Source organism: Lampetra fluviatilis, chromosome 28, assembly GCF_964198595.1.
Source record: "Lampetra fluviatilis chromosome 28, kcLamFluv1.1, whole genome shotgun sequence".
Classification (NCBI taxonomy): Eukaryota; Metazoa; Chordata; class Hyperoartia; order Petromyzontiformes; family Petromyzontidae; genus Lampetra; species Lampetra fluviatilis.
The window spans coordinates 3,559,860-3,586,836 of record NC_136302.1 but is presented as its reverse complement, the minus strand read 5'-3'; positions in this window follow the sequence as shown (position 1 = coordinate 3,586,836).

Here is a 26,977-nt window from a genome sequence, read left to right as displayed (position 1 = left end):
AGGGGTCTGTGGTGAGTGGTGAGTGATGAGTGGTGAGGTGGTGAGTGGTGAGTGTGAGTGGTGAGTGTGATTTGTGAGGGTGAGTGGTGAGCGGTGAGAGTGGGTGGCGAGGGTGAGTGGTGAGGGTGAGTGGTGATTTGGTGAGGGTGTGATTGGTGAGGATGAGTGGTGAGTAGTGAGGGTGAGTGGTGAGGGTGAGTGGTGAGCGTGAGTGGTGAGAGTGAGTGGTGAGGGTGAGTGGGGAGGGTGAGTGGTGAGTAGTGAGGATGATTGGTGAGGGTGAATGGTGAGCATGAGTGGTGAGAGGGGGGAGTGGTGAGTGGTGAGGAAGAGGGGTTAGTGGTGAGGGTGAGTGGTGAGCGTGAGTGGTGAGGGTGAGTGGTGAGGGTGAGTGGGCAGGGTGAGTGGTGAGTAGTGAGGATGATTGGTGAGGGTGAATGGTGAGCATGAGTGGTGAGAGGGGGGAGTGGTGAGTGGTGAGGAAGAGGGGTTAGTGGTGAGGGTGAGTGGTGAGCGTGAGTGGTGAGGGTGAGTGGTGAGGGTGAGTGGTGAGGGTGAGTGGTGAGAGTGAGTGGTGAGGGTGAGTGTGAGTGGTGAGGGAGAGGGGTGAGTGGTGAGGGTGAGTGGTGAGGGGTCTGTGGTGAGTGTGAGTGGTGAGTGATGAGTGGTGAGGTGGTGAGTGTGAGTGGTGAGTGTGATTGATGAGCGGTGAGGGTGATTGGTGAGGGTGAGTGGTGAGGGTGAGTGGTGAGGGTGAGTGGTGAGGGAGAGGGGTGTGTGGTGAGGATGAGTGGTGAGGATGAGTGGTGAGAAAGAGTGGTGAGTGGTGAGGGAGAGGGGTGAGTGATGAGGGTGAGTGGTGACGGAGAGGGGTGAGTGGTGAGTGGTGAGGGTGAGTGGTGAGCGTGAGTGGTGAGAGTGAGTGGTGAGGGTGAGTAGTGAGGATGATTGGTTAGGGTGAGTGGTGAGCGTGAGTGGTGAGGGAGAGGGGTGAGTGGTTAGGGTGATTGGTGAGGGAGAGGGGTGAGTGGTTAGAGTGAGTGGTGAGGGAGAAGGGTGAGGGTGAGTGGTGAGCATGAGTGGTGAGGGTGAGTGGTGGTGGTGAGGGTGAGTGGTGAGGATGATTGGTGAGGGTGATTGGTGAGGGAGAGTGGTGAGGGTGATTGGTGAGGGAGAGTGGTGAGGGTGAGTGGTGAGGGTGACTGGTGAGGGTGAGTGGTGACGGAGAGGGGTGAGTGGTGAGGGTGAGTGGTGAAGGAGAGGGGTGAGTGGTGAGTGGTGAGCGTGAGTGGTGAGAGTGAGTGGTGAGGGTGAGTGGTGAGTAGTGAGGATGATTGGTGAGGGTGAGTGGTGAGGGTGAGTGGTGAGCGTGAGTGGTTAGGGAGAGGGGTGAGTGGTGATGGTGAGTGGTGAGGGTGAGTGGTGAGGGTGAGTGGTGAGCGTAAGTGGTGAGGGAGAGGGGTGAGTGGTGAGGGGTGAGTGGTGAGGGTGAGTGGTGAGGGAGAGGGGTGAGTGGTGAGGGTGAGTGGTGAGAGGTGAGGGTGAGCAGTGAGGGTGAGTGGTGATTGGTCAGGGTGTGATTGATGAGGATGAGTGGTGAGTGGTGAGAGTGAGTGGTGAGGGTGAGTGGTAATGGTGAGTGGTGAGCGTGAGTAGTGAGGGTGAGTGGTTAGCGTGAGTGGTGAGGGTGAGTGGTGATTGGTGAGGGTGTGATTGGTGAGGATGAGTGGTGAGTGGTGAGGGTGAGTGGTGAGCGTGAGTGGTGAGGGTGAGTGGTGAGGGTGAGTGGTGAGAGTGAGTGGTGAGGGGGAGTGTGAGTGGTGAGGGGTCTGTGGTGAGTGGTGAGTGATGAGTGGTGAGGTGGTGAGTGTGAGTGGTGAGTGTGAGTGGTGAGTGTGATTTGTGAGGTTGAGTGGTGAGCGGTGAGAGTGGGTGGCGAGGGTGAGTGGTGAGGGTGAGTGGTGGTGGTGGTGAGGGTGAGCGGTGGTGGTGAGGATGATTGGTGAGGGTGAGCGTGAGTGTTGAGGGAGAAGGGTGAGTGGTTAGTGGTGAGGGTGAGTGGTGAGAGAGTGGTGAGGGAGAGTGGTGAGGGTGAGTAGTGGTGGTGAGGGTGAGTAGTGAGGGTGAGTAGTGAGTGAGTGGTGAGGGTGAGTGGTTAGGGTGAGTGTGAGTGATGGTGAGTGGTGAGTGTGAGTGGTGAGTGATAGTGAGTGATAGTGAGTGGTGAGGGAGAGTGGTGATGATGAGTGAGGGAGAGTGGTGAGGGAGAGTGTTGAGGGTGTATATATATTTTTGCCTATGATGACAGCAGTACATGCTGACGTTTTGTATGTTAAATGTAAAAGCTAAATGTGTGAATGTGTTTGTCGGAAATGTTAAGCAAACGTGGCGACACGTAAGTATATTAAACGGGAATAGCGCAATTCTAAAGGAATCTACAACCTTCGATGATTCCTTTGCACGATTCAAAGAATCGATTCCTGGCGCGTAGGAGGTTTCCATTTTTAATTACAGAGTTTTATTTTCATTGGTATGTTATGTTTTAAAGTTTTCAGGAGTTTTTAATTATATTTTTGCCCCGGTCAACGCCGGATATTTCCCATTCGTAGCAGTTTATATCAACTCTATAACCAACTTATATTAAATGGGAACAGGGCGATTCTAAATTAATCTACAACCTTCGATTCCTTTGTGCGATTCAGAGAATCGATTCTTGGCGCGGTCGGTTTTACATTTTAAATTACACAGTTGTATTTTCATTGGTATGTTATGTTTTAAAGTTTTCAGAAGATTTTAAATGTATTTCCCCCCCGGGCAACGCTGGGTATAATCGAGTTTATAGCACAAAGTCGTCGCCTGACAAGTGTGGGGTGTCGAGGCCTAGTACCGTGCGGAGCCTCCGGCCTCGCCTAGATTGCCCACCTGGCCGAGGCTGGGTGCTGTGGCCGTTACCCCTCCCCCCCCGCGCTACAATAATACTGTCTAATCGCTATAATTTTATTATCTACCGACCCTATGATAGTAATTGCGTGTTAATGCGTGTGCATATTTTTAACGGGAATTAAAAATGGCGTCCACCTCGAAGCGACGGCGTTGCTGCCCGTTGCCAGGGGCAACCGCCCGTTCCCTGGCAACGGGCGATTGCCCGTTGCCAGGGGCAACTGCCTTCGCGCATGCGCAATGGCGTGCTTTGTCACGTTCCGGTCGGCAATAGTAAATAAATAAATAAAGAGAAATCGCACTAAATCGATAATCGGTCCCATTTAAAGTTTAGAGACGAAAAATCTGAAATGCCTAAGTTCACCGCGGGGCCGGGGGCGTGCCCAAGGGCAAAATTTAATCTTGGCGAACCCCACGGTCCGAGAGCCAAATCCCCCGGAAGCGAGCGTACGCAGACGGACAGACGGACAGACAGACAGACAAAAAATGAATTATATAGGTTAGATGATTGTTACTTGGTGGTGATGGTGTGGTGATGTTCATGATGGTGATGATAACCCTGGTTGCTCTTGACGCTCTTGCTTGCAAACTGAGAATGCAACAGGGTTTTGGGGTTATTAAGAGAGAATGCAGAAAAGTAAAATATATATTTTTGGAAACGATTCAACTACATTGTATTTTCTTTGCTTGATCTCTGCCTTTTGTAGATGTGGACGAGTGCATGTTACAGCTGTCTACGTGTAATCAAACGTGCACGAATATATTTAATGGCTACACGTGCAGCTGCAATGAGGGCTACCGTAATGTCACCATGAACAGCGACAGATGTGAAGGTATTTTGAGGCTTTGGTATATTTGTCAATTATGTAGCACAAGTAAAGTAAAGAAAGTATTCTCGTCGGAAAAAAACCCACTTAAGCATGGCTTCCTTGTATGTTTTGCAATTTTGTTATTTTAAAGTCTAAATATACTTCCCATAGTCTACAAGTTTTGCATGAAGCAAAGCATAGAAGCTGTGAAGCTACTCATGGTTTTTTGAAATAATAAAATGTGGTCAAACAGCATTCCCCTGCCCGGTTTTTTCATATTGAAACATGCATTTTACTTACATTTGAATGTATGTTGACATGTTAATGCAGAACATTGTTTTCAAATGTTTATATCCGAGATCTGACCTGGAACTAAAAATGTGAACCCCATTCAACTGTGAGCCATTCCTTACGTGTTTTTGTGTTGTTTTGAACAGACATTGATGAGTGTGCCCTGAATTCATCTCTTTGTGTCAACAATGCCCATTGTGTAAACACACCTGGAAACTATGACTGCAGATGCAATGCTGGCTTCAGAGGAGATGGATTTATGGTTTGTAAAGGTAAAACAATCGCTGCATCCGTGCATTTTTAGGTCTGATTGTCTCTGTGATACCAGTAACTTAACCCAATACTTTTAGTGGGGGCTTCTCTCATAATCTGAATGAGGTTTATTCATCTACCAAACGGTGCTTTCTTGAAAGTCTCGAAAGTTTTGTCTCCTGCTAGTCACTGAATAGAAGCTGTTCAAAGTATGCTATTTGCAGTCCGCGGGCCAGATTCACTTCTCAGAAATAAAAAAAACAGCCAAGACATATTTGTGATTGTCTGTACTCTTGGCAATGCTGAACGTTTTTTTTTTACAAAAACCTTTGAAACGTAAAATTCAACAACATGGGAATTAGAAGCAAAGTCCATTAACGCTGCCTGATGCACTTTTTTTTGCATTAAAGTACTGCAGTTAGCAGTCGGAATATCAGCTGCAACTGCTGTAAAATAAAAACGGGTTATTGTGTATATGCTTGTTAACATTATCTGTGTTTTGGTGATGGGGAATAGTTAACGTTTAATATTCTAAATACACCCCTTGAGAAGTATACGCATACAGTCTTGGATGTTTGTTTTGAGCAAATGTAGTAACTTTTTCAGACTTTAGTATTTGTCCATCTCTGTTAAATGAAAAGCAAATGTGGGGAAAAGTTTAGATTCGGTGGTGATCGTTAATGGATGGAAGAAAAATATTACAATATTTCCAGCAGAGGGCGCTATTTCTGAATGCAGTCTCTTGCGGGCCCCCGATTACCAGACTAAGGGTTGGCTTTCCAGACTGTACAGAATATAAGGGTTGGCTATTTGTTCCGGCCAATGAAGTTATTTGTATTCTTTATTTCTGGAGAAGGTGCATTCGTATTTTAGACCCATGTCATCGGCCATGGCAGAGCGATGGCGCAGTGGCGATGAACCCAGCGACCCGAGGTTTATTGCCGTCCATGGCTAACGTCAATGGCGAGTAGGGTTGCCACCTGGCCCGGATTTCCCGGGATTGTCCCTCGAGGCCGGTGGTTGGCTATGCACGTAGCCTTGTAATCCATCTTTGTGGAGGCGAGGCCTTCCTGGGAGTGCCATAACCCTGGCTCGCCAATAGATGGCGGTACAGCAATGTCCGGTCTATTGTCATTGGGTCCCATGTGTATGGGATAGCCCAAAGGTGTCAGGCAACGTGCAGTATACCTGCAATATGTGTGCGTGTGTAAAAGTAGCTCCGCGTGTGATGCGGCTCTCGAAGTATTTCGGTCAAAGACGAAAACAAAAACAAAAATGGCCCTTATTCTTTGAAAGGTTGCCCACCCCCTGGGATAGAGCGTTGCCGCCTCGCACACTTGGGTTTTCTCAGGGTGCTCCGGTTTCCTCCCACGCGTACTGACTGCAACCATCTTCATACATAGACGCGCATCCGTGTGTGTTGCGGATTGGGAAACGTTGGGAAATGCAGTTTGCATAAGTGACGCATTGAGCACGCTAATTATTCGAGGTAGCTGCCATGGGAAATGTTGAAGTGTTCCTGGATTATTAACATTCCTTGTTTGTTTGGTCAGTCACGTTCAAGCTCTAAAGTGAAAACTATAGTGACGTGCGATGGTTGAACCAGTTCTAGCTACCTCTTTAATAACCCACTCTGACCAGCATGGTGTCGTACTGCGTGGTCAAAACCCCCTACAGCACTGGATGGACAGGGCTTTACACATTTTTAGCTAACCCCATGGCTCTTGAAACTATTGATGTGGAGTTTATGGATAAGTATTTGCTGTCATGACAGACATATAGCATTTGAAAGGGAAGCGCACCTTAATTTTCACAGACATTACTGAACATGTGAAGTATTTCAAAGGGAATTGTGTCTTGACTTTCACAGCATTACTGACCTGTAATAGAGGTGAATCTCACACTTACTCATAACTACCTTCCACGGATGTTGGTTTCTCTTAAGTCTACTTGCCTGCCTTATTTGACGACGCATAACCATACTGGCCAGTGCAGGTTAGTTAAGTCCAGGAGTATATACCTGGGAGCATAGTACACTACAGTAATACATTTGCTTCACTGATGTCTGCTGCCTGCAATGTAAGCCCACAGCTTATAACGTTTGGTATATATTGTGGTCACCCAATCAAACACTATCCAGGCCTTGTCCTGTTTAACGTCCGAGATTTCACAAAAGCAGGAACTATGTGGGCGAATTAAATTGTTATATTATCACGGTTCCTGGGCACAAATCCTAAATAGGCCCAAGCCATAAATAAACAAGCAAGGTTCTAAGAACTTGGGAAAGCGATGGGGGGAGTGACTTTCAAAATTTAGCAGTGCGAGGAAAGACGCAGAAGGAGAAAGTTTTTGACCTGCAGCATGGTGATTGAACACACGAGTCAGATGAAATGGTCAATCTGGTATACGGAGTCCTCAATGGGTGGAAGAATGAGTGAAGTTCTTGGGAATAGTAACCAGTCATCTTCTATATATAAGGGAAATGTGTGAATGTGTGTCTGTTAAAAATGTCTAGCATACTTACTGACATGCAACAAACTTGAAATTTGCCATGTGGGTACTTTCCAGACTGTACAGTATGCAAAAATAAAAACAAATAGACTTTTGTATTTTTGGGGCGGGAGGGGTGCAATAATGCATGTATTTTGCACGGCAAGTGAGCTGTGACGGAAGCATAACGGAGTGTGCCTGCTGATGTCACGCACCCTCCCCCCCAACCCTCCGCAGGTAAAGTGAAATACAAATGTGTTGCAGGTCAAAGGCTTTCTTCGTGCAGCATTGGTTTATTATTTGAGTCGTTTACTGCCGTACGCACCCTGAAAGTTACGTGTCTGCAGCAAGCGCATGTATGTGTACCTATAGACACACGCATGTGTGGGGGGAGCGGTAGTGTAGTGGTTAGCGCTCTGCGCTATGAACCCGGTGACCCGAGTTCGATTCCTGCTCATGGCCACCACCGGTGACGATTATTTGAAACGGTCCTGGGCCTCCCCTAGGTCGATTCAGCCTCAAATGAGTAACTCGTGTGGTGTGTGAACATCGCCGCTTGGGAGACAAAGGCGGCCAGGCGTGGTGAATCCAAGTCCTGGGCGAAGCCGGGTAGTAAAGCTAGTAGGGGATAAAAGAGTGATCAGGTGGTGACTGACTGCAAGTGAGTGAGTGCCTAGAGTAAAATAATTGTTTCGCCATGGTTGCCTTAAATAGTATTACATTTATTAATCTGTACTTGGTATTCAAGTGTCGATTTTAAGCTCAATGACGGTTTTGCTTTTCACCTGCAGATGAAGATGAATGTTCAGTCGGAAATAATCCCTGCTCATCCGTAAACAATTCATTTTGCGAAAATAACATCGGGTCCTATTCCTGCGTCTGCACTTACGGCTATAATGGCACAACTTGTGAAGGTAATACATGATCAAACACAATATTTTAGGTTAATTTGTTTTATTTCATAGGAATTGTATTATTATATGCTGGGCTACTTGTACACCTAGAGTGTAACGAATCACCCCCTCACTAATAATGAGATTAATGAATTATCACGGTTTCGAGGTCGTTATTCTATTCAATAATTGATGTGTTATTTATCTACTTCGGTGTTAATATCATCTCCATTGGTTGCAGGGTTCATGTGAACCAAACTACCTATAACATCGTACTCATTTTTTTTCATTATAGATGCTTCACATGCATTATTGCACAGTGATCATATTAATGAGTTTTGACAGTTTAATCGATGCATCATTGCATACCAGTGTATTATTCATATACAACACATCTTACCCAGCAAACATGCAGGACATTTTAAGTGTAAATAATGTCCGCGCTGACACGCAACATGCCACACTATATACGGCCCTGAAATTATTACACTTCCTCGCTGGATACGCGTACTCCCTACCACATACATTTTACCGACACCACATTCTATAAATAAAAAAAGTTAATCCTGCCTCGGAGGGTTAGGGTGATTAGGATTATGTTGGTAGAAATTAGTTCTTCGAACCTTGAATACAGTTATGGATGCTAAAGTAAAAAAAGTGTTACAAGTATTTAGTCGTTTTAAAATGTGGCCTATCTTTCAGGGAGGTACTGATCGATCAAATTATGTGTAAATGCAATCTCACTATTTATATTCCCATATTTATCTTCCAAGCTGATGTGTATACGTCAATTAATGATGCCTGGCCCAAAGATGTATGTATACTTGTTTAATATGTGCAGGATGTTTATAGAGATATCATGTACTGTATTATTATTATTATTTGATTATAATTATCAGCTTTAACCGTATGGTTGAAATATTGGCAACATATATATTTGTATTCGCGAATGTTTCAAAGATTCACAGTGGAGATGTTGAACATCTGGGGACATGTGAAAGTTTATAGGGATGAAACTCGTGCAATATAATCGTCAAGTTACCAAGTGTGTAGACATATGTTTTTGCTGACCTAGCCCAAAAGATATGTCAAATTATAATTATTGAATAACGGACATTATGGACAATGTACGTTACTCAATACAACAAGTATGAAACAAAATAAGAATAGGTTTTATCCTTTCTGGTAGCAAAATAAGTGTTAAGATGTTCAAACACCAAAAAGAAACCTATTCCGAGGAATCAACTTTTGACATTGACAAAAAAAGGTCCCATGTAATATGCATAAACCAGCAAGTGTAATGTATCATGCCTGGAATCTAAAATTAAGAGTTAAAAGCACGATTATAAATGATAATTATTACAGGTTTTTTATATTTATTGTTTGGAAAAAGTGAATGAATGCCTGAAAACTTACACAGTTTCTTTTTTGTTACAGATATAAATGAATGCATAAGTGGGCAGAACACTTGTTCCGTCGACGCCAATTGCACCAATACGATTGGCTCCTATACGTGTGCATGCAAACTGGGCTATGAAGGAAATGGCAGGGACTGTATGGATATCAACGAATGTATGAGGGGAACAAACAGTTGTAATAGCAGTATATCGGAATGTATGAACAATAATGGGTCATATTACTGCACCTGTGCTCTTGGATTCACTGGGAATGGAACCTACTGCACAGGTAAGAGGACACATGCTCAAATGTTAATGGGGAAAAAATAGGCAGCTTACGTAGATAATGTGACGGGCGATGTAATTAAACTTATTTAAGTATTTTCAGTGCGTATATATATCTTTTACAATTATTGTTCTATTGTGCTATTGGCATCATGTCGTAAGCTAAAGAATACATTCATAAGAGATCATAAATCTCACACAGCAGTGACCCCCTCCCCCCCTCCTTGTTAGCGGGTGGCCTGCCAAGTCACATAACTAAATATGGAGATCCCATCAAGGGCCTTTCTTTATCCACACACACATACGATCCCACATGCCCTGCTACAGAGAAATGGCCAGCCAAATATTTTACTGGTATATATTTGTAATGGAGACTGTCAAAGGGCAGAGTGGCTCTTAGGTCAAATGGGGAATTCACATTTCCATGGTGAGGAAAGACCACCCCGTAGAAATCCTGTTGACCTACCACAACAATGCTTAATTGATCTACCTCGCACTGGAGTTTGATAACCACTTTTCTCATATTGCCTGACTCCCCACCACTAATGCTGCACCCCTGACAGCATCATCTATTGTCGCTCACAATGGTTTGAACCTAAATCAAGGGCATACGTTAAATATGACTTGCCATCCGGGTTCCTCACAGACAGAATGAGCCCTCACTCGAGATCATATTATGACAACTGTTCAAGTAAGTGTTGTTACTGAAGAACTGATGGACATATTATTTTTGTTCCTATATAAAAGGATCCGTAGGTGAATTTAAATACCTGTGATTGGTGGGAGCATGAATTAAACAATAGAGGCAGAGTAGCAAACTGCAGAACATTGTTTAATGTATTACATTCGAACTAATATGGATGTTCTATTGTGTACAGATATAAATGAATGCACGGCCAATCCATACTTGTGCCAGGACACAGAAGAATGTATGAATATTTTTGGAAGCTACAAATGCGAGTGCTTACCAGGCTACAAAAGGAATGGAACAGTTTGTACAGGTACACAATATTGTGATGAGGATTTTTTTTGGTGGATCTGCCAAGAATCTGGATCCAACAAAACTACAAATGTCTGTCATATATGTGCTAAAAGATATATAAAAAAAACTATATAAAGGGGCAGACATAATGCCTGCTTCACGTATTTTTTTTGCCACATCCCATCAGCCAAAATGTCTTCAGAGAGTGCATCTCATCAACAGCATTGGTTAATTAGAATAAATCTATGGACCGGTTTTGACATTCATCATCTCATCAGCAGTCAGGCTTGTTTATGCAGTGTGTAGAAGGAGATTATCTGCTACATTGATATTCTCATAGCATCCTTTAAATTACCATGGCCATAATTCTCATGGATTTTACCATTGTGTCATTTACTTGTCTGGGAAAGCCTCACTCATTCTCAAGATTGTTTTCGGTTTAAAACTAAGCCACTGTATTGGAATAGTTAGTTCTCATCTTATCTTAACATAACAAGGCGCTTTACACAGAATTAACAAGAGTACGTATGGATTTAATGGGGGAGATGAAGTGATTGAAATAGATGAGAGGAAGCAATGGAGGGCACATCTGTTATTTATGACAGTAAATGATGAATGGATTGAATGAAGGTGGAATTAGTGGAAGCCAAATGAGGGAAGAGTAACGGTGGCAGTTATGAGAGGGAGATTAAGGGGTCGTGGGGAGAGCTTTGAAAAACAAGTGAATTTTGAGTGCGAAGCGGAAACTAGTGAGCGAAGGTGACTTTAATGCGGAGGGGGAAGTTTGTTCCAGTGAAGGGGGCAATAAGAGAGAGTGAAATCACGCATTCAGTGCAAGGAGGAGGAACAGAGAGAGAGACAACAAAGATTGAGAATGTAGAGGGTGAGAAGGCACATGGAAAGATACAGGCGTGGCAAGATATGGTGGGGCAAGACCACGAAGACATTTATAGACTAGGGTGAGTTAGTTAATCCTCTTCATCCCCGATGGGAGACACGAGGCCACAATGAGTTCCCTCCACTTCTTCCTGTACTTAGTAACATGTTGAGCCTCGCCCCGAGAGAGGTTGATCGTTGCTGCCAGCTCTACCTTCACGGTCTTGCGCCAGGTGGTCTTGGGTCTCCCAGGTTTCCTTTTGCCCGGTAGTGTCCACCTGAGGGCATTTTTTGGGTATATGGTCCTGGTCCATTCTGAGTACATGCCCGAGCCATTTGAGTCTTGTATTGGGATGTTGGACCATTATATTAATCGTTGTGTTTCATGTTGGAGAAAACTTGAGTTTCGTGAGAACTTGTACATATGTAGTGACAGAGAAAGGTCACTACTGTGTCGGCCCGTACGAAGGCTGGGGGCCCCAAGGGGGTGCCTGGGGGGTCACGTGGTGGAGGGATCCGGACCCTCCCAGAGGTGGGGGAAGTGAGGCGTGTCCTGGGAAGGGAGGCGTGGCCTGAAGAGAGCCAGCCACGCCGGGGCGGAGCCAGCCACGCCAAACCAAATATAAGCGTGGTGTGAACGCAGAGCGAGGCGGCTGTTGTACTGTACTCCAAAGTGAAGACATCATCGGTCGTCAAGTCCCGAGTCGTCGTCCTGGGCCAGGCAGGCCGTTGCCTGCCTGGTCCAGTCTGTGTCGTGTTCCAGAGTGTTAGTGAGTTGAGGAAGGTGGTCACCACCTCATGTAGAGTGTTATATTATTTACCGTTTAATAAATAGTGTTGCCTCCAAGTTGCGTGTGTGTGCACCTAATTTGAACCTACTACATTTGGCGTCAGAAGTTGGAAAAATAAATATTGCTAGGTGTTATCCTAGAGAAGTAAAATGGGCACACGAAAAACAAATATACAACTCACCTGGACGCCTTCGTACAACGGGGACGGTGTGACGACCATCCTTCGGACAGCCCCAGGGATGGCAGCCCCGGTGACAGAGAGAGAGAGAGATGGCGCTGCATGCGGAGCGGCGGGACTGGCACCACACTGCTGCTTCGCCGCCATCGGGAATGGAGCGACGGAGCCGCGGGGAGAGGACACCATCGTCGCTGCGGGGGCTGGCAGGGGAGGCCCGGCCATGCGGGCCACGCGGTTCCCGCCATTTCGGCGGCTGGTCGGGGCGCGGTTCCCGCCAAAGCGCCGCTCCCGCCATTTCGGCGGCGGGAACGCCGCTCCTGCTGCTGAAATGCCACTCCCGCCGACATCAACGCCTGCAGAGGGGGAGTTCCAGTCTTCAGCTCGAGCGCGAGAGGTGGATGGGTTCGCAAGAGCAGGCCGTGTTCACCATGCAAGATTCTTTGGGGCGTCCCCGTGCTCCACCTTGCCGCGCTCCGCTATTTAAAGGTTGCCAGGCGAGTCGTCACATGACAAGCACCCGTCCCCAAGAAAAATAATAACTTCACCCATCTTGCGTGCGCCGGGTTGCGATCGCGGGTGTTTTTTTTTACTCGCTGGGTTGCGGAGCGTGTTCGTCCGGTTGTGTGCGTGATAAATTGACGCGGCGACCATGGGGGGTTTCTGCTTGTAACAAGTGTTGCTGTTAATTACGGCGTCGAGATCGGTATCTTCTGGGTGTAGTTAATGATTAATTCGTGTTGGTGTCCCGAGCTCCGTTGATATGCTGTAGGTTGCCGTGTTAACGACTCGTGTTGTTACATCGTTTTGTTGCGAAATCGCCATTGTTATTGTGTATACTGTATGGAGTTTCGCTCGTGATTGCCACGTGTAACTGTAAGAAACTTTGATCGTCATTGTTGCCAAGGTACAGACCGTATGGAGCTTTGCTTGGAATTGTTAACAGTGTATGGAATGTTGGGTACTTGCTTGTGATTGTTTACTATGTACGGATTGTCTGGAGTAGTGATTGTGTGTGTTGCCATGTGGGGACTGGATGGAGCATTGCGCCAAACGATTTACTGTACGAATTTCGTATACTGCATATACTGTATTAATCAATTCGGCGATTCTTGGGGTTTGTGTATAGTTTTTTTGCTCTCAAAATTCGAATGCCCTGAGTCCCATGGTTAATGTTGAAGGGGATTTAGAAATGACAGGTTCGGTTTGTTTCAAACTCGCTGGTTGGTTCCTGTCCGTTGTTGCACAGATGATGTCTTTTGTGCGGGAATGCTCCTTGTGTTCTATATGGATCAGGGGTGCGTTTCCGTTAATTGCCGTCAAATTGCGTTGCTCTCCACTCGGTTGGTACAGCTGCATGCTGCAATGCGAGTCTCGGAGATGATGTGTACGGATACGGGATGTGAGGTGTATTGTTGTGACCCATTGAATATTCGGGATCGTCACAAATTGTGCGTACCTGTTCGGCATTGGATCAGTTCTGTGGAGGATCATAATTCAAATTGTATGTGTTGTGATGGTGTTAAATTGTGATGGTGACATGCGGCCAGGGATTTGGAATTGTGCTGCTGGCTGTCACCTATCTTGGGGCGCAGGTCCTGACCAGGATGGCCCAGTGAGTGTTGCGTGTCTAACATGAACGTTGTGGTCCCGTCATGCAATGGCTGACGGCTTGACCTGACAGCCCGGAGATTGAAACACTCCGTGGCATGTCTAGCCTAGTGGGCTGTGCGCTCACATGGCTCGGAGAGTGTGGTCCCGTCATGCAATGGCTGACGGCTTCACCTGACAGCCCGGAGATTGAAACACTCCGTGGTATGTCTAGCCTAGTGGGCTGTGTGCGCTCACAGGGCTCGGAGAGTGTGGTCCCGTCATGCAATGGCTGACGGCTTGACCTGACAGCCCGGAGATTGAAACACTCCGTGGTATGTCTAGCCTAGTGGGCTGTGCGCTCACATGGCTCAGAGAGTGTGGTCCCGTCATGCTGTCTGACAGCTTGACCTGACAGCCCGGAGATCGAGACACTCCGTGGCTTGTCTAGCCTAGTGGGCTGTGCGCTCACATGGCTCAGAGAGTGTGGTCCCGTCATGCTGTCTGACAGCTTGACCTGACAGCCCGGAGATCGAGACACTCCGTGGCTTGTCTAGCCTAGTGGGCTGTGCGCTCACATGGCTCAGAGAGTGTGGTCCCGTCATGCTGTCTGACAGCTTGACCTGACAGCCCGGAGATCGAGACACTCCGTGGCTTGTCTAGCCAAGTGGGCTGTGCGCTCACATGGCTCAGAGAGTGTGGTCCCATCATGCTGTGTCTGATGGCTTGACCTGACGGCCCGGAGAGTGAGACACTCCGAGGTGCGTTGAAACAGTGGGCTGGAGATTCGTAAGGTTCAGGTGGAGTTGTCCTGTTACGTTGGGACTGTATCCCTCAGTTGTTAGGGTGCATGTTGTGCAATGAGTGAACATTGGGTCGTCTCAGCTCGGTCGGTACAGTTATATGCTGCGATGCGAGTCTTCGAGAGAGACTGGCTCGTCTCAGCTCGGTCGGTACAGCTATATGCTGCGATGCGAGTCTTGGAGAGAGACTGGGTCGTCTCAGCTCGGTCGGTACAGCTATATGCTGCGATGCGAGTCTTGGAGAGAGACTGGGTTAAAATCCCACCGATATGGCCGACGCGTGCTGCTGGTTGTGACGCCGCGTCGGAAAGGCGGTGGGGTGGTAACATGGAAATTCCCCCCCCGATATGGCCGACGTGTGTTACTGGTTGTGACGCCGCGTCGGAAAGGCGGTGGGGTGGTAACATGGAAATTCCCCCCCGATATGGCCGACGCGTGCTACTGGTTGTGACGCCGCGTCGGAAAGGCGGTGGGGTGGTAACATGGAAATTCCCCCCCGATATGGCCGACGCGTGCTACTGGTTGTGACGCCACGTCGGAAAGGCGGGGGGGTGCTAACGGGTGACTGTCATTGCATGCGTGATTCTAACGGGTGGGGGGGCTGTGCTGGAGCGTAAGTGGGTTAGCCAGTTTTCATGTATAATTGTTGTTAATTCCCCGTTTTCTATGCGGTTCCCTTTTACCCTCGTCGATTCTGTATATATTACGTGATTGTATTTCTTATCGGTCGCCGGTCATTTATTGATGTTGTTGGTTCGGAGGCACACCTTTTCGATGTTTCACAGTTGTGTTACAGCCGGGGACGGCTGTGTGTTTATACAGGGGGGGGTGATGTAGTGACAGAGAAAGGTCACTACTGTGTCGGCCCGTACGAAGGCTGGGGGCCCCAAGGGGGTGCCTGGGGGGTCACGTGGTGGAGGGATCCGGACCCTCCCAGAGGTGGGGGAAGTGAGGCGTGTCCTGGGAAGGGAGGCGTGGCCTGAAGAGAGCCAGCCACGCCGGGGCGGAGCCAGCCACGCCAAACCAAATATAAGCGTGGTGTGAACGCAGAGCGAGGCGGCTGTTGTACTGTACTCCAAAGTGAAGACATCATCGGTCGTCAAGTCCCGAGTCGTCGTCCTGGGCCAGGCAGGCCGTTGCCTGCCTGGTCCAGTCTGTGTCGTGTTCCAGAGTGTTAGTGAGTTGAGGAAGGTGGTCACCACCTCATGTAGAGTGTTATATTATTTACCGTTTAATAAATAGTGTTGCCTCCAAGTTGCGTGTGTGTGCACCTAATTTGAACCTACTACACATACAACGAGACAGCACTCAAAGGTCGACGTGGAGTGGTTCACAACGCTGTACAGGCTCACAGCCCGATGGGTTTGGCAGATTAACGATCCTATACCCGTGTCGTGCACACTCGTACGGAAACCTGCTGTGCACTAACATTGATCTGTTGGAACCCATCGTTTTGTATATGGTTGCTCGATTGTGATGTGCATTGTTTATATTTCGACCAGATGTTGATGAGTGCAAGGAAAACCAACCGTGTGACGCGAACACGATGGTGTGCAGCAACACGATGGGATCATACACATGTCCGTGCCAGGCGGGATACCAGTATAATAGCACACTTCGAATCTGTACTGGTAAGTCTTTTGCCAGCGGGTTTGTTATCAACGCAATATTTATTTGCAGTATAAACCTAATCATATACTGTGTAGTGTTCTTACCACTACAAAGAGCTGCAAGAACGTATGTTCTTCTGAAGGAAGAGATAACGTTACTGGGCTCACATCTCGTTAAGAACAATGACATTGTTCAATTTTAAATGACTGACAAGATAGAGTATTTCTCGAGTCATTGCCTGAGCTTTTGTAGTCTTTCTCAAATGCGTGTGCACATTTGCAATCACACATCAGTACCCTAATTACAAACGCCACGTAAATTTTTGTTGTTTCTTAGACACGGACGAGTGCGTCGTTTCATCGTTAAACAACTGCTCGAGGACGACAGGGCTCTGCCTAAATTTCGATGGAAGTTTCAAGTGCCAATGCATCGCTGGCTACACAGGAGACGGAGTCACGTGCACAGGTAAGCTTTGCTTAGTGCGATCGAAATCACTTCATGAGACTATTTATTCCAAACTCTTGCAGACGAGTGCATTGGAAGCTGACATCACGGAGCCACTTTTGAGATACGCGCACATTACCTCGTTTGTCCAAGCTAGGGAGTGCTTGCTACATATCCCCAAATGCCCCGCATGGCAGTAAAACCAATATTAAAAAATATATATTGTAAGAGCTGATTTTTCTTTCAACCATTAATTATTTTTACTAATTCAACATGCATTTGTTTGTGACCCAGCTGAAAGCATTAACTCACGATAGACATTCGAAGCACTTGCAAACATAAACTCGTATGCTCGTGGTGCTTATTGTTCTTGTGGTCTTGCTTAGTCTGACTTTAATTGGAATAGGAAAAAGTGGGCACGAATAACATGTAAACGGTAACGGTGCCGGTCCTACTATTACGCCACTGCTGGTAGAGAGGTCTCCACTAGATGGAGCTCTAGAGCGGCCTACTCTTCGACACTAGGCCGACGTGTTGGAAGTGTGGAAATACGTATAGAATGTGTCTTGAAAAGTTCATGAAGCATACAATAGATACACTCAGATAAGAGGCCCAAGTTATAAAACTTGTAGAATATATCTTCTTGGTTCTTTCGGTAAAGTCACGTAGAAGGGAAGTAATAAAATAATAAAAATAAAACATAATAAAACAATTCTCACGACGTTTCGGCCACAACGCAAGTAGCCGTCCTCAGGCGAAGAATGAAACACCACCAAGCTTGGAGCGTATATTTAAGCTGGGTTAGAGGGGGGGAGGTGGGAAGAAGAGCGCCTAGACAAAATAATTTGCATATCAAGAGGAATTCAGCATATGGAAAATGCGTAGGAGGTGGGCGGGGGGGGGTTCCAAATCAATACTATGCCCGTGCATTATGCAGGATTAGCAGCATCAAAGGGGGGGGGGGGAGGGGGGTAGCATTAACAAAGGAAAGGAATGTTAATAGTATGTAGCTGCAGTTACTAAACAACCACGTAGAAAACTAAAGTATAAACTACATAAAAAAAAACTAAAGTATAAACTGCATAGCACCATCAGTATACTTACTATACTCTACAATAAGCTGAGTTACTAACAGCAAGTAATACATTACAATTCTACGTCGTAAAAATGATATAATATGCTTCCGTCTAAACTTTATTCTCTTACATCACACGAGCATATACCGTACTATATACTGCCATAGATAAACCCAACATTAAATTATATACTGTATTACTATAAACCACCCTATACCTTATACATTTCAACATAACACTATGTATTATTCTACCCACCCTAATGTGTATCGATATGGTTTATTACGTCCTTCCAATGATTGCTAAGCCAGAATCCATCTTCTCGGTTAAAATTGTCTCTGTGTTTGTATATGTGGATCGCCTCATGAACGAATCTCTCATGATAGCCAGATGGCTTGCAGAGAACCTCTGTCTTGGAGAAGTCAATGTCATGTGAGCCCACTGAGTTGTAACAGTGATCTGCCACGGCTGAGGTGTTTGTCCTACCGTGTTTCAGGTCAGCTTTATGTTCACGGATGCGGTCCGAGACATGTCGTTTGGTTTCCCCAATGTAACTGCTACCACAGAGGCAACTTAGTTTGTAGACACCAGGGTACTGTATGTCTGGAACCACATCTTTTACAGACGGTACCAGATCACGGATTTTATGTACTGTATTGAATCGGACCTGGATCTTGTGTTTAATCAGGATTTTGGAGATCTTTTTTGTGACCCCAGCAATGTAGGGTAAGGTGATGGTCTTGAAAGGCTCCTCAACAGGATCCTTCTTGATGGTTGGAGTGATGGCTTTGCGGATTGTGTAGTCGGAGTAACCATTAGCCTTAAGAGCTTGGCGTACGTGTTTGAGTTCACTGGAAATGTGTTCATGGTCGGAGATGCATTGGGCTCTATGATATAGAGTCTTGATGAGGGAATTCTTCTGGGATGGATGGTGGTGGTAATCCGGTTTTAGATAAGCATCCGTATGGGTGGCTTTCCTAATGGTTACTCCTACTACACAATCCGCAAAGCCATCACTCCAACCATCAAGAAAGATCCTGTTGAGGAGCCTTTCAAGACCATCACCTTACCCTACATTGCTGGGGTCACAAAAAAGATCTCCAAAATCCTGATTAAACACAAGATCCAGGTCCGATTCAACACAGTACATAAAATCCGTGATCTGGTACCGTCTGTAAAAGATGTGGTTCCAGACATACAGTACCCTGGTGTCTACAAACTAAGTTGCCTCTGTGGTAGCAGTTACATTGGGGAAACCAAACGACATGTCTCGGACCGCATCCGTGAACATAAAGCTGACCTGAAACACGGTAGGACAAACACCTCAGCCGTGGCAGATCACTGTTACAACTCAGTGGGCTCACATGACATTGACTTCTCCAAGACAGAGGTTCTCTGCAAGCCATCTGGCTATCATGAGAGATTCGTTCATGAGGCGATCCACATATACAAACACAGAGACAATTTTAACCGAGAAGATGGATTCTGGCTTAGCAATCACTGGAAGGACGTAATAAACCATTTCGATACACATTAGGTTGGGTAGAATAATACATAGTGTTATATTAAAATGTATAAGGTATAGGGTGGTTTATAGCAATACAGTATGTAATTTAATGTTGGGTTTGTCTATGGCGGTATATAGTACGGTATAGACGCGTGTGATGTAAGAGAATAAAGTTTAGATGGAAGCATATTATATAATTTTTTACAACGTAGAATTTTTTATGTATTACTTACTGTTAGTAACTCAGCTTATTGTAGAGTATAGTAAGTATACTGATGATGCTATGTAGTTTATACTTTAGTTTGTTATGCAGTTTATACTTTAGTTTTTTACGTGGTTGTTTAGTAACTGCAGCTACATACTATTAACATTCCTTTCCTTTGTTAATGCTACCCCCCTCCCCCCCCCCCTTTGATGCTGCTAATCCTGCATAATGCATGGGCATAGTATTGATTTGGAACCCTCCCCCCGCCCACCTCCTACGCATTTTCCATATGCTGAATTCCTATTGATATGCAAATTATTTTGTCTAGGCGCTCTTCTTCCCACCTCCCCCCCTCTAACCCAGCTTAAATATACGCTCCAAGCTTGGTGGTGTTTCATTCTTCGCCTGAGGACGGCTACTTGCGTTGTGGCCGAAACGTCGTGAGAATTGTTTTATTATCTTTTATTTTTATTATTTTATTACTTCCCTTCTACGTGACTTTACCGAAAGAACCAAGAAGATGAATCCCTGCAGTCACGAAAGCTTTAAATCGAAATTGTAGAATATAGTAGTGCCTTTTTTATGAGCCTCATAATATCTTGACTTAATTATAACGATTATACTAAAAATGCATGTATGCAGTGCCATGAAATTATTTTGTTTATTGAGTTTTGCCAAGCATACGACTGCCTTGTTCTCCCTTGTGCTGTACTGTACACGCAGGTTTAGCAATGGAAAGTAAGCGATGCTTCTGGATGTTTCAAATGTTTAAATTTGAGGATAGTAAAGTCAAGTATAGCTTCTTATGTTATCACTGTAATGCAAGGCTATTGCAAAGGCGCTATGTTCCACAGATGGTATAATCTGGCAGTAGGGGCGGTGTTGCTTTGTGATTTTACCCCAATTAAGTTGTACAAAAATAAAGTTTTTGGTTAGAATGTTCCTAATCACTGTGCAGTCGTGAAGCTCCCGCAAGACCACTTGTAATTCAACTTTTGCATATTAACATACGTTCTCTTGCGATGCACCACAGATATCGATGAGTGTAACCCACCGGAAAATACAACGCAGCCCTGCAAAGGCCCTGTCGGAGTGAGATGTAACAACACCATTGGCCACTACACATGCAGCTGTCCCCTTGGATACTACTTGGACAGTGATGGAACCACATGCAAAGGTTTGACAATGATAATTCTGATTTCATGCGCAGAAGCATAGCCGTTTACTTACTAGAATTGTTTGTATGAGGGGAAATCAATTTGAGTGTGTCTCAATGTTAATTCTGCACTGAGGCGACTGATGTCTTGGCATGGCATTTGTTATGGAAAAGCTACCTTAAGGATTTGTATGGCCGCAATGATGCTCATTGTGTTTGTGCAGATGTTGATGAATGCATCAGAGGACTCCACAACTGCACCCAGAACTGCACGAACATCGAAGGAGGCTTCACCTGCAGCTGCTTTGCCCGTTTCAGCTCTGTGAATGGGACTTGTAAACGTAAGTTACATCTGTCTACATCATTTGTACATGTGGCTTATGTATATACTCTATGGCCTAATTCTATATCTCTGAAGCTAAGCAGGTTTGAGCCTAGATAGTGCTTATATGGGTGACCAACCAAGCATGCTTAATAGGGTCAGGGGCTGTGTAGTTACGTTGGGTGCAACAGAGGCAATGCAGCCATATAAATGTTTATACCGTACTTTTATGCTTCCCACTGTCACAACCTGTACTGATTCAGTGTTTAGTGCCCGTGCTACAATCTCGGATGCCCAGTTTGAATCCCTTGTAATGTGCACCAGTTTGGCAAGTCATATCTGTACATGACCTGGGCCTTCCCAAGGTTGATTCGGCCTAAAATGAATATCTGGCACGCTGTGAGCATCAGCACTAGGGATCAACGATTCTTGACGTCTTCCAATTTACATGGCTTAATGGGGATCATTGCCTTTGTGCATATCTACAGGATACAAGCTGTAGGTAATTTTCACTTGAAGCTTCGTGCTTCCTACGGTGATAGGAGTGTTTGTTATAGCAAAGTATGTGTGTGTGGTACATAGCTATAGCAATGCAATTCCTGTCTTGCATAACTAAACACATATCAATAACTGCATAAATAATTAACTGAAGGGATCACTGGTTTGAAATGTACAAACATCTATGGTACCATAATATGCAATTTTGCACGTGAAATAAATTGTACATTTATTTATTTTTCAGCAAACCAAACTTGTGTGACGGATGTTTGCAATGGAACTGGAGACTGTTACATTGATGAAACAACTCTCGCAGGATGTTCCTGCAATCATGGGTATGAAAAATTGATGGTTCTAGGGTTGTTTCCAAACCAATTGATATTTGCAGCATACTCAACATACTGTGTATAAGTACATAGCAATGTTTCATATCCACAAGGATATATTACACACCAGCACTAGACATTTGCTTGAGAAGGTGGCCATGTGGCTGTGGAGTCAGAGCATTGAGTCAGCACTGCTGAGATTCTAGGATTGGTTTTAGGTTGCCAAGAACTATGGTGAAATTGGGTTCTCAACCATAAACTAAAGTGATGTAATGCTTTCAGTGGGTCACAAACGAATGCATGTTAAATTAGTTTATTTTTTAATGGATGAAAGAAAAATCAGCTCTTAACATAAATAAGGATATTGGTTTGACTGCCATGCGGGACATGTGTGGATAATGAGCAAGCACTCCCTAGCTTGGACAAAATAGGTCATGTGCATGTATCTCAAAAGTGGTTCTGTGATGTCAGCTGCTGATGCACTGGTCTACAAGAGTTTGGAATAGTCTCATGTTATTTCGATCGCACTATAGGTGAAATAAAACTGGGAAAAGACGAAACCTTTTCTAACAAGAACATTTCTGGAATTGTAACATTACATTGTAGACTTGTAACTTACAATTGGATTATTAGTGTGATCGGCTATGTAATCACAAGACAAGAAACAATACTCTATAGTCCTTTATAATATTGGCAGTTCATCTTGTCTATGCAAACCCATTTCCTCTCGTGGACAAAATAACTTCACATGATTAGTTGCAAAATATTTTTCTTTCTCAACCTTGTAAAGTCTAAAAGTACTTTACTTATTTAGTTTGTTATGGTAAACTTTGTTATAAATAACTTCACATTTTAAAGTGTGTGTTAATCAGAGTAATAATACAGCTTGTGTAAAATAAAAGGTCATGGGACCACAACTCAGGACTGCAATTCATGTTAAAAGCATTTATATTTTACGTGCTTCTCGATGCCATGAAAAATTAGTATACGTTGTCCGCTTGAAGTAATTGATTCGTGTTTCGTATCAGTTTCAACGAGTGTAATTGTTAACTTTATTTCATCAGGTACACCCTCAATGGCACGAGCAAAACGCAATGCATCAATATTGATGAGTGCAGCTTGTCCGTGGCTGATGGACAGACACCTTGCGACTCCATATACGGGACATGCACTGACACAATCGGCAGCTTCAAGTGTGGATGTGTGGCTGGGTACGTGGTCGTTAGCGACAGCCGGACCTGCCAAGACGTGGACGAGTGTCAGAGCGGAATCTACAACTGCACTCAATATTCCACGTGTCGTAACTTAGATGGAAATTATACCTGCATCTGCAACAGTGGATATGTCCGTAAGTGTCTTAGTGGCTATTTCTATAGTACCTGTATGAATTTCACATGCAAAGGTCTATACGAATTTTCCTGACAATAGGGATTCTACACATTAATTGTACAGGCTAGCACAACATAAAAACACCAACAAAATTGCCATGTGTCTACCTCCCATCGTGCATTTTTTGTCTCAAATGTATAGAAATTTCAATTTTCATAGGAATCAGCCCACAGAATTCCCACCCAGGGTGATTATTCATTTGAGTTCAAGCATGTGAACGCACAATGTATTTACGAATGTTTCTTATTCCAATTTTTTCTCCCCCCTCCCAACCACCAGAATCTGGAGAGACGTGCGTAGATGTTGACGAGTGTCAAAAAGCAGGTAGTGCTCTCTGTGGTCATGGAGCCTACTGTGCTAACACAATGGGTTCATACGCATGCAGGTGTCTTGAGGGATACGCAGGCAATGGCACTGTCTGCCTGGATGTGGATGAGTGTCTGCTCCCCAGCAACAACTGCAGTGCCAATTCAACCTGCGAGAACACGCCAGGCTCCTACCAATGCAAGTGTGATGCTGGTTTCCAAAGTAAGTTGAAGCGTCCGGATTTCCTCTGCGTGATTTTCATGGTTTTGGTATGCGTCAATGTAATCTACGCTCATCCTACAATAACGTGGCTGGAAGGGCGGCACTGTCAAAACACTTGCATGCCACAGCAAGAAAGGCCTTGGTGTGATTCCCAACTCGTACGCCTTTCTGTGTGTCTCTTCCTCTTCTGAATGGGGATTCCTCCAGACTCAGCGGTTTTCTTCCACGGCAAAAACAAACACATAAATACTTAACTGGTAGAGGCCAAACATCCCAATACTGAAAATGTACATGCAAATTACTAATTTGGGATTATACATAGCAACATTACCCCCTACTCTGAAAAATTATCAGGACCCTCCAGTTATATGTCTTGTGACTCAGTGAGGCTTTTTTGAGCAGGAAAGCATAATAATACAGTAGTTTTTTGTAAAAAAAAAAGTTCTACGTGACTTTACCGAAAGACCCAAAGAAAATAATAATACAATTATCAATACATATGAAGTATTGGAAAATGACGGCAGGAAACTCCTTGACGGGAACACACTTCTTTTATTAAATCTTGACTTGTAACGATACAACGCGTGGCCTCTCTTCTTCACAATGCGGTCACCATACAACGGTACAACTCGTGACCTCTTCTCTCCACCCTACGCTTCTCTTGACTCTCTTAGATTCTGTGCTGCTGGCTCTCTGTGCCTCGTGTAGACTCCGCGCCTCGGCTACACTCTTCTCTCGTCTCGTGTAGACTCTGCGCCTCTGCTACACTCTCCACTCGCCTCGTGTAGACTTTGCATCTCTCTCTCTGGCTACACCGTATGCATACTCGGCTCGTGTAGACCTTTCTCTCTCTCTGGCTACACCGTATGCATACTCGGCTCGTGTAGACCTTTCTCTCTCTCTGGCTACACACTATACATCACTCAGCCCGTGTAGACCGTTCTCTCTCTCTGGCTACACACTATACATTACTCAGCTCGTGTAGACCGTTCTCTCTCTCTGGCTACACACTATACATTACTCAGCTCGTGTAGACCGTTCTCTCTCTCTGGCTACACACTATACATTACTCTCCTCTACTCTCCATTCCTCTCCTCTCCGGGCTCTATCTCTGCACCTTCGTCTTCATTCTTAGATGGTTCCACTTCTGCCCCCCTACTCCTCTGTGCATCACCTTATATATCTCTTCTTCCCGGGAGACGGAGCGGATGCGGACCTCAACGTCGGCACCGCTCCTCAGTTACCCAATCACCACGCGCTATCTCTACGATCCGGTTCCGCCCAGCGCGTGTTTCCACTCCCCGACCAATCACACCGCGCTGCCACCCGATCACTCCCTCTCAGCGCGTCACCGGCACACAGCCAATCAGCAGCACTACCCCCACCCGCGCACTGATGCCTGCTCCTCCCCGTCAGCGCGCGTCACCACACACACACCCGTACATACGCGCTGGCACACGACGTATACACCCAGCGCGTATCACCACTACATCACCCCCTCCCACATAGCTCGCAGCCGGCCCGGCTGCTAACAACAACCAACCGCGACGATAAGACGACAACCAACAAAAAAAACCCGTAACCCCCCCAGTGTGCCCCGTAACATAACAACAACAACAACAAGAATAACTATGTACAGATTGACAATGAACACGAAAAGTCAACAATAACACGATACAAGCAAATTCCAAAAAACGAACGCGCCCCACGTCCCTGCGACTACACGCAGTGACGAGGCGCTCCAACTGCCCCGACTCCTCACGAGGCAGGTCATGCAAAGTAGCACGACCTGGCGCGAGTCCGTCTGGCTGGTCCGTCGTATGGGGCGGGACACTGACGACCGTCCGGCGGTTCCGGCTGCTCCAGACGGCGCGGAACGGGCCTGAAAGGGCCGGCCCCGCCGCGGAGATCCGGCCGCCGGTGATCGGCAGCTGTCAGTTCCGAGACACCTGGGAGCAGATCAGGCGAAAATACGTGTGGATCAGGCAGAGACATTTCCCCTTCTGGGTCGCCGGTCACGTCACATGCCCGGCCATCACGACACAAGGGGAGGCCATATGGAGGCGAGAACGGTTTCAGTCGGGAGGGGTGAACGTACCAACGGCGCTTTCCCCACTTTATCTGAACGCACTGGGGCCGTGCAACGCGCACGACCTCCACGGGTCCCCTCCACGGTCTCAACAATTTAGGCGACGTAGCCAAGGGTGCCTGAGGGCAATGCAGCCAGGCCCTGTCACCTGGTTTCCATTCGTGCATGGACACCTTCCGTGCCCGCAACCGTTCATTAGCAATTTGGCGAGCCCGCGAATTAAGCCGTGCGGCCTCCCTCGCCTCTGTCAGCTTGTGAATATTAAACTTAATATGTTCTGCCAAATTAGAATTAGTTCGTGGAGCGGACAGGCCAAGTTGCGTTTCCATTGGCGGGTCAGCTTCCCGACCGTACATCAAATAGAATGGGGAAAACCCCGTAGCTGCATGGGGGGCCATTCTATACGCGGCAAGGACTCCCGGGACCTGCAGGTCCCAATCTACATGTGCCTCGCACACCTGCTGGCACAGCATGGAAGTCAAAGTTTTGTGGAGTCTCTCCACCATCCCGTCTGTCTGCGGGTGGTACGGGGAGGTACGCACCTTCTTGGTACCCAACAGATCGCACACCTCTTGCAACAATTTACTCGAAAATTTTTTACCTTGGTCGGTCAGCAGGCGTTCGGGAGCCCCCTTGTCCAGGACATAGCCCTGGACGAAGGCATCCGTCACAGCCGCTGCCGACTGGTTAGCGAGAGGCCACGCCATAGGCCATCGGGTAAAGTATTCGACCCCCACTAACAAATATTTATTCCCTCTCGGCGTGACTGGGAAGGGCCCCAAAATATCGAGTGCAACGAGCTCGTTGGTACGCGAGACCTGAATAGATTGCAGCGGTGGATTAGCTGCCACGGGCGGTGGTTTACGCCTGGCGCACTCAACGCACCCCTTCAGAATATGTACCACATCACTTCCCATTCCCGGCCAGTAATAGTCACGCTGAAGCAGGGCAAGCGTCTTGTTAACTCCCAAGTGCAAGAGGCGTTCGTGTGCCGCCAAGACAACCCTCCCCCTCACAGCGGAAGGCACCACGAGTGCGTTCCGCCGGGACAAACTGTCCCATTTCAATAACATGCCCTGCTCAAGTACATAGGAGCCGGTACACTCCTGGTCCCCCTCGGGACCCCCAACCTTGCGGCGCAATGCTAGCAGCGAGCTGTCCGCCATCTGGAGGCGGCCCCATTCGCTGAGCGACAGCGAGAGCAGCGAGTCCCGACCCTGAGAGGCAGTGGAATCATCCACGATCGGTGCGC